The 12,685-nt window shown below is 39.8% G+C and overlaps 1 protein-coding gene across 3 annotated transcripts in view; it reads right to left on the bottom strand.

The window, feature by feature from the left end:
• Positions 1-7,975, bottom strand: part of LOC121422333 (ankyrin repeat and fibronectin type-III domain-containing protein 1-like) — a 79,093-nt gene extending 71,118 nt beyond the window's left edge. The window contains exon 1 of one of the 3 annotated variants that reach the window (XM_041617309.1): positions 7,894-7,975. The gene's annotated coding sequence lies outside the window, so the exon portion shown is untranslated. Of the gene's footprint in view, positions 1-1,908; positions 2,401-7,893 lie in introns of those variants that run through there. The other 2 variants (XM_041617310.1, XM_041617308.1) reach the window with 2 other exon arrangements.
• Positions 7,976-12,685: the final 4,710 nt, after the last annotated feature.

Below are 12,685 nucleotides of genomic sequence, written 5' to 3'. Positions count from 1 at the left end.
GGGGGGGGGGCATTTACAGGATTCCTCCTAAAATACATGGCACAACTTCATGAAAGTCACTAATTATGTTAAATTTGCCATCCAATGGTAACCTGCATTGAATCCATGATTTTGATTGGCTGTTGAGCACTCCCCTACAGAAATTTCCAAGCTTGCGGGAAGCGTGCGACTAGCTTGCGGCATGCTAGTAACTAGCATGCGGCTAGCTTAATAAGCGTGTAATATGCGTGCAGAGTAATAGTTAAGCGATCTTTTAGCGAGCAGGGACTGTTCGCTAGCATGCACTTGCTTATTAAGCGAGCGCCCTGCTAGTCGCATGCTAGTTACAAGCAAGCGGCACGCTTAAATTTCTGTAGGAGCTGTTTACCTTGGTAGTCACCCTTGGATCGTTACCATAATAGTAACCTTGATGTTGATCCTAAAATCATCTCTAATAACAATCAAATTAAAACAAGGGCACAAAAGAGTTAATTTCTCAATATGAATTAAGCCCCCTTCCCAAGCACTAAAATATGCTGTGACTCACTGATAGAGACAATACACATTAATAAAAATCAGTTCACACAGTGGCCTGTAGGGATTACAGCCATTATGAATGCAGTGGCTAAAAAAGAGCACGTGCATAAGAGATTTGTAATGAGGAATAAACGAGGGGCTTAGAAGATACGTCAGATGCAGGATGAAGGATTAGACGATTAGAGGGGGAGAGAACGTGAGACAGAAGGCAAGATTAACGATACTACAGAAGTAGAGAGTTGGATATGAACGTATGTAGAAGATACATGTTGAAAGAAAGAAAGAAAAACTAAATAAATGAGGAAAAAAATCAATGAATAAATAAATGAATAAATAAATCAATCAATAAATAGATACATCAATTAATAAAGATGGAAAGAAAGATAAAAAAAAGAGGGGGAGGAAAAGGTTAATAGAGAAGATGAATAGTGTGAGAGCAAAAGAGAGTGGGTGTGGCTGAGCCAGACTAGACAGAGTTTGAAAGAATTATGGTTTAAATAGTATTATTTCATTTGAAATGATGTCAAATGAATGTCATAAATGTCTAATACGATCACTTTGAAACTCATAGAAAACAAAGCTACAAAAGAAATTAAGACAGAAAGTGAAGGGCCTATGGGTCTTGCGAGGGAGTAGGGGGCAATAGATAAACAGAGAGGACAAGTAATTTACTAGTTATAAAGGGCAACAAGTCAATGTGGATTGACAGAATAAAATATATGTTGGCAGAGCAGCATTTTGGCAACAACATCTGAAATAACTCCCAGGAAAATGAAAGGACATAGCGATAAATCAGATCAACATTTTCTATTTCTCCGCAGAGAAGGATGTGCCAATTTGAAGAATGATTCATTACGTATGTCCTGGATTATTTTTAACAAGTTGAGGGGGATAGGTCTTACTCAATTTTTCCAAAGGTTACTAAACTGAAATTGCTGCCACATGAGAGCAATTATGGAGTATTCTTAGCATTGAAAGTGAAATGCTAGAAATAGACATTTCAATTGATCATGTTTCCCTAAGCGTCACGAACAGCATTTCATCAGGTAAAAAAAACTTTTAGAAAAAGAGAGTCATGAAAGTGATTGTGAATTCTAAATTGCCACTGAGGAAAAATACAAATTACCATGAATAGGGCCAATGATTATCATTTCTGTTTGAGTTGTTACTGGTAACACTATCAGAAGAAAAACTTCGAAAGTGTAAGTAGTAGGAGAAGTCAGCAGTTCCCTGCATAAGAAGAAAATAGCACAGAACAATGTGCAAAAGCATAAATGGCTGATGATCTAGCAAGAAGATGTTAAAGGGCACAATGGAAGTGCCCCCCCCCCAGGATGGCACTACAAATATCCAAATCTAAAGTGAAAGCAATTATTAATTTTTTAGACTCACCTTCTCAATTATTTCCAAAAAGTTACTGTATTATTATTCCATGATTTAAAATTCCAACACAAGAAGACATACGGCTGTCAAACGGCATCGAACTCTCATTATATCTCCTCTTGAACAACTTCTCCAAAATCCAGAAAGGCACTTCATGCAAGCTGACAGTTAAATCAGATTTTTTCTATAAAGGTCCATATCAAAGTCTACTGTAATCAAGTTACAACGGTCATAGCCATCCCATCGGATCAATAAATTCACAGGCTACCAACCGCAATGCAGCGTGGGAATGACTGAAAAACAAAGAAGAACAATTGAATCATGTGAAGGTCGGGGTATTCCTGATATTGTGGGGTGGAACAATAGCCAGAAGAGAGTTTCCTGTGAGCTAACGGTAACTCTAGCTGAGGCAGATGACAACAGTTACCCTAGACGTGGATATCATTGTGGCTTCGGAGGAAACGTTCCTGAGCTATGCACACACACCAGAAAAAAAAATCACCTGGATGTCATAAGCCAGTAGAGAAGACATTACAAACCCCATGAAATCAAGAGGTATGGTGTCTGAGAAATGACAACTAGAGCAGAGAAAGTCCGATCGCTTTGTGAGACTTCGGCAAAGTTTTGCGATGGAGGGAAAGTGCATCCATCCAAGAGCGACGAAGTCAAGTTACTATCTGACTGCACTGATGCGGGCAGGCACTCTGCCGAGACCGCTTGGTGATTGGTTGAATTGCTTGGTTGGTGGTGCTTGGAGGGAGAGGGAGAGAGAGGGAGCGAGTGAACGTACGTATGTGTAGGTGGGGATTGGAATAAGGAATTGAATTAGCACTCATACACGTGTGACTCCCCTACTTGAATCTCAGTCTCTGTCTCTCTCCATCTCTCTCTCCTTCACACACCTTCTAATTCTTTGTTTTCTGTTACTTACTTTTGTTTTTTGTAAATCTTTGCAAGCCGAGACGCTCTCTCTCCCTCTCTCTCTGTCTCTTTCTCTCTAATGCTGTCTTATAAAATAATTTGTAAATGTAAAAATGTGTTTCATTTTACACATATTTCATTTATCATATTGGATGGCCTACCTATCCCCCTCACTAATCCTGCTTAAAGAATATGTAAAATTGTCTTTATACACATTTCTATTCATCTATTTGGCAGCAATTCCCCCCAACTCTGTCAAAGTTGCTTGAAAAATATAGAATTATCGTCTTTACTTTTATACATATATTATCCATTTCATATCACCCCCTTTCTCTATCATATACACATGCACACCCCCCCCCCACACACACACACACATACTCTAAATCTGTCACTCTCGTTTTCTTTTTTTCATTCCTTCACACCTGAGCATGCCTAAAAAAAAAATATCGAGAATGACGAATTGTGATAAATAGGCCTGGAAAGCAACATAACTGTCTTTTCTGATGACAAGTCTGCATGTGATGATCGGTTGGCAACCAACCACTCAAAACCGCAGATGTACTTCTTGCTCACTTTGAGCTTTTACACAGATCTTTTTTTTTCAACATGCAGCTAATTTCTTATATTTTTCCATCACAGATATTTATAATTTCTAATATCGTATGAAAGACATAACTGAAATTGATGATCTACTTTGTTACTGCTTTGTTATATATATCAAGGAAAAGCAAAGCCAGAATGAAGCAAGTGGTATAGTCGTGCCCCCGTTGAATATCTGATGCCCCAGGGATAGTGTTGAAATTGCCCATCCTTCCAAGTTTTGATGCCTTTGCTTTTTCTTTCTCTCTTTTTCCTTCTATTGCCAGTGGCATTAAAGGTATTGTTTAACTTTGTGAGCAGCCGATTTAAAAAAAATTCTAACCAAGATGAAACATGTGTACAAGTGCATGTATTAGAACTAATAGACCCTGAAAACAACCATTATTGAGAATGAAAAGCTAAAACTACAAGGCAAACCCCGATTTTGTAAATAAGCGTCTTATAGACGCCTAAATAGTACACATAACTGTATGGGATGAAATTAAGATGGTGTTTCTGGTCGCTTTATATTTCAATTTTTAATGCACTAAATAATGATTTTCGAACGCAATTTTTTCAGGGCTTCATTTTTGTAACATATCACAGACACAGGTGACAAGTGTGACCTTCTGGCTCAGATTTTTTAAAAGTCAAACCAATGTTAACCAATCACTTTAATGGTAGTTTATCTGGAGATTTACAATTTTTATCTATTTATTCATTCAATAATTCACTTATATATTCATTGATTTATTCAGTTATTTAATCACTTATTTATCATTATTGTTTCTGGGGTGGTTATTCTCTATTTTTTGGGGGGGACCTCCGGGCATATTGCCCATTAGCTACCCCCCCCCCCCATCAAACCACTTTTACTCTTTATTAATCTTTTAAGACAACATTACATCTATTCTTAAAAAAAACCTTTTTCTTCATGCGGATTCATGTTTCTGAAGTAGTCATGAAAACTTTTCCGGTGTGAAGGGGCTCTCTTCCTCGCCCGATGAGATCAGAAGCTGAGACATGAGGCAACCACTCATGTTTACGACACCATTCGTAACAATACAAGCATCGGAGAGCACCAAACTACTTTTCTGAAAGCTCCCACCACTAAATAAGAAAATGACAGGTAGAAGAGCAAGGGGTGGTGGAAAATAGTTGGATGAACTCTTGTTCAAGATGGAATGGATAGTCTTTTTACAAGAAGAAAATTACACTGGGACTCAGGGCAATTTTGCCTCCAAAATGTAAAAAGAAACTTGGAGAGAAAAAAGAGCCCTGGGAATCTCCATTCACTGCAACATTAAAGCTTATTCAATGTTACACATGTAGTAGGCGGCCGATTGTGTTCAGAATAGCCCCAAATATGAAAAAAAAATAATTCACTGCCTGCAACAAGCCATTTCATGAATAATATACATGCAGATTTAGAAAAATCTGGAAAAAATTATTCTCCTCAGTCTATAAAGAGTTTTGAGCTTTTACTGCATATAATTGACATCAGCATTAGATAGTATAAGTAAAAAGATGACACGCATTGGCTATCAACACCTGCTTAATCAATAGTTCGTCAGAACATATTTGAATTACCGTATTGCTCAGAGAAAAAAATCTGAAAATGTATGGGACCAAATGATCACGAAGGGTGAATGCATATTTTAGACTTTCTGATTAATACTTCTAAAATATTCTATAAATATGAATACAGCCATCTAGTTTTACACAGATAAGCTCAGGTGACGGGCTGAAAATGTCATTTTGACATTCTGATACCCAGATGGTAATCTGTACTTCCATAGTGATCAGAATAAGAGATGTAAATGATTCTGGTGACATTTAAGGAAAGCAGACAAGATTTCATATTCTGCAGAGATGTAGTGAATATACTGACAAGGCTTATCATCAATAACCAATTCTACAGATATAACCAGTCTGTCAGATCATGAGAAACTTCACCATGGCAGCCTTTCATACAGTGTCTTAAATTATAAATCCTTAGTTTTTTTCACATCATATGCTTAGTAAAAGTAATCTTTAAGACCTGATTAACTACATCAACATATATTTTTGACATTGTAAATCATTGTTAATTATTGAGATTACATATCCAGAAATTAATGTTTTTTTCACCATGACCTGACCATTCTCCATGAAACACACCAGTCAACGTAAACATGATGGTTACTGTTACTATGGCAACTACATACACACATACATCGAAGCTGCAGATTGATATTCCCAAGGATAATGTACTAGGTCCTTAGTCCACATACTGTAATTAAAGGAATTCATGTAAATTTCAAGAATGTATTGAAAATCAGCCCTTTCTGTGCAAAAAATCATCAGATTTTCATGAAGAGATCCATGATGATATAAGACACTAAGATCCTCTTTTCACTTGATATCACTAATCCAGAATAAAGCCTCAACCAAATTTTGCTGAAGTGCAAATACACATGCAGGTTAAAACAGGATAGTACACTGTCCTGCCGATTTCATTAATAAAAGCAATTAATCAAGTAATCATGTTTGATACTGATGCACACATTCTCCTCTGTGCTGTTAGTCGAGTGGAAGAAAAGCAGGAAGGGGGGAAAGTAGAAGAATTAGACGAGAAGTAAGAAGAAATGATGGGGTGAGGGATTGAAAAGGAGGCCAATGCAAGATGGAGGAGGTAACTTGGAGATGGGGGGGGGGTTGAGGTGAGAGGAGTAGGGAGAGGGATGGGGCAGGAGGACAGGATAGGAGATGACAAGAAAATAGATATGGGGCAGGGTGGTACGGGGCAGTATGGGAAAAGGATGGGGAAGAGAAGGGTGCTTTGGGGAGGGGGCAGGGTGCAGGGGACTGAAGGGAGAAAACAAGAAAACAAATATCGGGCGGGGTGGTACGGGTAGTAGGGGAGAAAGATGGGGCAGGAGAAGGGTGCTATGGGGAGGGGGCAGGAGATAGAAGGGGTGGGGCGCAGTGGACTGAAGGGAGAAAACAAGAAAACAGATATGGGGCAGGGTGGCACAGGATAGTAGGGGAGAAAGATGGGGCAGGAGAAGGGTGCTATGGGGAGGGGGAGGGGTGCAGGGGACTGAAGGGAGAAAACAACAAAATATGAAGCAGGGTGAAACAGGGTAGCAGCTAGGGGTGGAGGGATTGGGGCAGGAGGAGAAGAGTGCTATGGGGAGGGGGCAGGAGGTAGAGGAGGCGGGGTGCAGGGGACTGAAGGGAGAAAACAAGAAAATATGAAGCAGGGTGAAACAGGGTAGCAGCTAGGGGTGGAGGGATTGGGGCAGGAGGAGAAGAGTGCTATGGGGAGGGGGCAGGAGATAGAGGAGGCGGGGTGCAGGGGACTGAAGGGAGAAAACAACAAAATATGAAGCAGGGTGAAACAGGGTAGCAGCTAGGGGTGGAGGGATTGGGGCAGGAGGAGAAGAGTGCTATGGGGAGGGGGCAGGAGGTAGAGGAGGCGGGGTGCAGGGGACTGAAGGGAGAAAACAAGAAAATATGAAGCAGGGTGAAACAGGGTAGCAGCTAGGGGTGGAGGGATGGGGCAGGGGGAGAAGGGTGTGGAGGGGGGGGGGGGCTCGTGGAAGGAGAGGATGTGGGGTAGGCTATCCGAATGATGAGAAAACAGATAAGGTGGGTGGTACAGGGCAGTACGGGTGGAGGGGTGGGGCAGGAGGAGAAGGGTGCTTTGGGGCTGGGGGAATAGTGGAGGGAGGGAGGGGGGTATGCTATCTGATTCATAAGAGAAATTAGGTGGGAGGAGTAGGGGTGGATCAATGGGATAGAAAGACAGAGGGGGGGGGGGGCTATAGGAGAGAAATCGAATATGGGATGGTGAAGGATAGCAGGGCAAGGGAGAGGACGACGAAGTCGATAGTGCGTGGAGAAAGGAGAGATAGCTGGTGCATGATCGGGAGAATAAGGATGATAAGATGAAAGAATAGGGGAACTGGACATTGGAGTAAGGCTACCGACAAAGTAAGGCTACCGACAAAGAAAGACAGATAGAGAAAGAGAGAGGGAAAGGGATGAGAGAGAGGGGAAACAGATAAAAAAAGGGAGGTAAGAAGAGATGTGAAAGATGAAAAAATGTAATGCCCCTTAGCAGTGAAATAAAAATGATGCAAAACAAAAACCGAAGGAAAGAAAATACAAGAATAGGAAAGAAACACAAGAAAACAAAGGAAAACTAATTTAAGGTACCAGAAATATATCAGGAAAGAACATGTAAACTACAGAGTGGAAGAAAAAAAAAGAAAAAATATAACAAATGTAAGGTGGTGGGTGACATACCAAGCGAGAGCAAGAAAACGAGGTGACGAGGAAAGGGGGAAGATAAATGGGCCAAAGGTAGCGAGACAGAAAGACGAAATGACGCATAGAAAGCATGAATTATCGCTAACCGCTTGATTACAAGGGAAGGCGTGCCAGAAGCATAATCACCATTAGCACTCGACAGTTTATCTTAGTTAGTGTCTAATGACATATTACCTTAGGCAGGTACGCAGTCGGCAGTGACATGATAGATGGTTATCCAACTTGTAGCGTGGCTGGCGAAGCGTGGTGGTATATCTTGGAAGATCAGGGCATAAAATAGAAGAAAAAAAATCTCTCCTGTCAAAGTTCTGCCCTGGCACCTTTTTGGCTGTTCATTCGGGTTACCTTACAAATATGGTCTGGTTTAAAAAAATCATGAACATTGATGTATGAGGTGTTTAATATTACTCATATGGATACAAATAAAAAGGACCTGGGACAAAATGAATAAATTCATGCAGGCACTTGAAAGGTTTCTTTAGCTGAATAAAAATCATTTAATTTTGATGCAGTAACACATGAGGTAGAGAAAATTTAATTCGGAGGTTCCAGAAATTTTATTCTTTCATGATTTTAAATCACTAATTTTCAGGTGGATTATTTTCAGAGCTCCTTTTTTAAAACACCTCAAAAACACAGGAAACAATTGAGACCCTTGAGCTAAGATTTTTTTGAAGTCAAATCAATGTTAACTTATGCCTTTTGAAAAGATTAGAATATGTAAGAAACCACCACAAAATATAAATACAAAAAGTGATTGGAAAGTTTCTGTCGCTAATGGTATAAAATACCATGGTAACATTGCGTAGCAACCAACAGAAAAAAGGAAAATCACAAAGAAAGTTTCACTACAAGTTACCAGTAATGCAATTGGGATCTTATCCTGCTAATCTTTGAAATCCGATAATTTAATAATGATGAAAAGTATACGTGCATGAATAGAGAACCCGGTATTACGAAAGATTGACAAGAAAAGAGTTTTATAAGAAGAATCTACCCGTCCAGGGCAGGGACATTATGAATCTTTCATGTCTGCTGCCCTCGTACAATGTACAAATGAGGTCGACTAAAAGGTTCAAGTGAAAGACAGTGCACGTTGTTGGTGAGCACTCCATATCGATTCCTTGGTTTTTGAAAGTCGAGGAAAGGGACAAGCGAATCTAGCCACTCTCACACCATTTTTAAGCATTAGTTGTGCAAGAAAATTCAATATTACGATTGATGCAAATAAGCTGGATCATTCATCAGCATGCCACTGTTAGTGCTATAGTAATTACAGTAGTATACCAGTGATTGCCATATAGCAATAATTAGAAATATGTCCCTTGGTCCTCTGAAATATGTAGAAAATATGTGCGTAGAATGAAATGAAATAAAATAATTGTATCAATGGAACCAATCAATATCATAACCACACAAGATTTTTGAATTATTGTTAATACCGGTAATTACAGTGCATAACAAAAGTGTAATAATAAAGAACATAATCAAAAAGTGTAATAATAAAGAACATAAAAGGCCATATTAAGGGTTATATAAATGATGATGATGATGAAGATGAAAATATGTGACGAATGTAGTTCAATGCAATTTCGAATGAATGCAGTTGGTGTGAGCAAACCTGACCAGAGCTTTAAAGATATGGTAATTAAAATTAATATTTGTATAAAAAGAGTTGAGTACAGGATTAAATGGCAACTGAGACATTGAGGACTTTCCACACTCTAAACAGAATGTTTTAATGTGAACAGTATACATCCAATCTGAAGAACATGAGCTCATCAGTAATGATCACAGTGTATTTGCTATCTCATCAATTTGGGTTTAATTATCAACTTTCCAGTACAACGCTCGCTATCACAGTGGTTCTCCGTAAGGAACATAGCAATGCAACACTGACAGAGTGCCTGAATAAAGCCCCCTTTCACAGTTGGTGGTGCGTCTGCTTACAGCCCTTGCGATTCTGTGCAACATATCTTGTGACCACGTGATCACAAACGATCGCACAAGCAATTTGTGAAAGCCCCTCAAGGCTTTTGTCCACATTTAACATGTAATTTTCAGATATCAGGGCCCGTTTCATGAAGATTTGCAACTATGTTACCTCTGCCATGGAAACCTTAATTTGCTGCTGAGGCCTGTAACCAGGGTTTTACCAAAATGGCAAAGTATTTTAAGCATTTATGCAACTACCCCCTGGTGACAATGTTTTATTGAAGTTTAATGAAAAAAAAATGCTATATTAAGCAAGCTTTTCTACAATCTTCACACATTAAGTGGTTCTTCACCGCTCTGTAAATTTTACAGGATTTCTTGCGATTTCCAATCAATTGCAGGTTAATTTTCAACCCATCTTAAACAGCTATTCATTGTCTCAACTGCATTGTGAACACAAACGGATGATGATTAGAAAGCCTATATACAAGCAAAGAAACTTTGAAGATATATTTATATATGCAAACTGTTAACCAATCAAATTTATGCAAACTGTTAACCAATTGAATTTACAAATGTATTTCATTTCCAACTTGTTACAATCATCACAACATTCTGTGGATGCCAGCATCAGATTGGCCAATATGTAAATGGCAAGGGGTGCGAAAGCCAAAACGTGGAACAGATGAAAAATGTTTCTTCCATCACGCCACGATTGGAAAAATGTTCCCTTAATCCTACTTTAAATAAATCGAATGAAGCGATCCCCCTTCTGGCTACAATCCAATTATTTATTTTCATCTGCTCCGTCTGTTGGAAGTTTATTTGTCGCTCCGATCTGCAGAAGGACGTTCACTTATTTCGGGAATCGTTTTTTTTTTTCATCTTTACGGCAATGTGATACGAGTTTGTTTCCAATGAAGTAGGAATGGTTCTGTCATCCAATTCTATTTAGGGTTTCCATCTTTTATCCTTTTCACCTTGGTGTATATCATCGACTAATTTCATGTTTTCTAATTTCTAGCAGTACTCCCTTCCTCTTAACACTCCTGTGTTTCTCCCCTTCTGCCCCCCCCCCCCTCATCAAATCTATTTTCTCTCTTTTTAGCCCCTCCCCCTCTCCACTCTCTTTCCGAGACCTATTTTACTATTTGTTTCTCTCTTCTCTTCGTTTCTCTCACATTCTCTCAATTTTCCTCTTTCTTTTCCTCTCTTTTCCTCTTTATCTTTCCAAATTCTCTTCCCCTCTCTTGTTCTCTCACTATTACGCACACACTTACATTAAAAACATACACTATTGTATCCTCTCTCCCTCTCTCTCTTTCTAGATCTCTCACCTACGTTTTTACTGCTACCACCACCACCACTAGAACCACCACCACCACCACTAGAACCACCACCACATAGTCTGCCAGCACAGACCCTGATTGAAACTTTGATCACCAAGTGTGTCTCCACGCAAAGACTAGCACATACAAAACTCGCTGTGGGCCTTCAGTACACAAGGCATGAGTAGGCTGCACATTCAGACCCTTGAGTGAAGGGTTTACCCAGCAGACTAACCACCACCAACAACAACAACAACAACCACAAACTAGCATCCTGTGTGTGCTTTACCAACACTAGCAATATCCCTCTCTCATTCGCTTCCAATTTTCTACCAACCCAATTTACAGCAGAGCCATCCCAGTAAGAAGATACCTTCACGACCTTGTTCAAAGCTCCACTCTTTCCTTTACTCTCCCCTATCTCCGGGGAGATGAGACGGTGAGAGATGAAGGTGACAAGAGAATAAAAGAGGGGAGACACAGCCGAAGGCATTCTTAGGGTGTGTTATGCTTCCATTGCGAGGACAGAATCAGCGTTTTCAAACGTCGATTCAAAACGGCGATCGTAAATGTGGTTCTGGGAGTGCTGTTTATCATGATCTCCAGCTGGCTTCGCAGGAAAGCGAGGTCAAATTGGGCACGCCTTTTTTTGAAAGTTCTTTTATTACGTGGAGATAACATGGGGCGCGGATTTTCATCTCATCGGAAGCATGAACCAAATGACGTCATTTAAACACGTTTACAATCATGGTTCTGTTTATACTTCCCCAGAAAGCCTGATTCTGGTCAACCAACGTTTACAAACGCACATTTTTGGGAGTTTACGATCGGCGTTTTGAAACAGCGTTTAAATGAAAGTAAGCATGGACGCAACCGTGTTTCGGACTAATCACGTTTGGAAACGCTGATTCTAGCCTGAAAAGTGGAAGCATAAACACGGCCTTAGTAAGACGAACCTTCACAATCTTGTCTCAAGCTTTCCTCTTCTCATCTCCAGGGAGAGGGGATGGTGACGGATGACAGTGGCAAGGTGGGAAAAGGCGAAGGAGACATGAGGCAGAAGATTGTTAGAAAGAGAGGCTGGTGATTAAATATTCTTAAATGAGTAAATAGGATTTTGAGAAAAAAGGAAGGGGAGACATGACTGAAGATCGGTAGAAAGTAATGCTTGGTGAAATTTGGAATAATAAATAAACCACTATGATTAGTATAATACATAGAAGACATGAGAAAGAGAAAAGGGGCAAAGTGCAGGCATTCATTTTTTAAAGTTCATTTTAAAGCTCTTAACTATTGGTGAAAACATATGAAATGAATTCTGATTTCTTGGTTGTAACCTAATGTATTGAAAACTGAAATTCTGTGATTCCAATAGGCAAGTTACTGGGACTACCCCATTTCAGAAAGTAATGGGTTAACCGAGGTGATAGGTTGGTTGAACATAATTCTGAGCGTCTGAAGCAAATCTCAGGAAGATATGAATGTAGGCATTCAATCGGGGTCCACCCGCCAGTCATAAGGACCACTGGTCATAATACCCGCTAGTTATAAGGACCGCTAGTCATAATAGTCATAAGGGTCGCTATTCATAAGGGGCTTTGTTCATAGAGGTCGCAAGTCATAATCAACGATGGGGTTCGCCATTCATAATCAAACAAGAGGGTCGCTAGTCATAATAAAGGAAGAGGGTCGCCAGTCATAAG

Source organism: Lytechinus variegatus, chromosome 10, assembly GCF_018143015.1.
Source record: "Lytechinus variegatus isolate NC3 chromosome 10, Lvar_3.0, whole genome shotgun sequence".
Classification (NCBI taxonomy): domain Eukaryota; kingdom Metazoa; phylum Echinodermata; class Echinoidea; order Temnopleuroida; family Toxopneustidae; genus Lytechinus; species Lytechinus variegatus.
The sequence above is the reverse complement of the archived record's forward strand: the minus strand, read 5'-3'. Positions and strand labels throughout refer to the sequence as shown.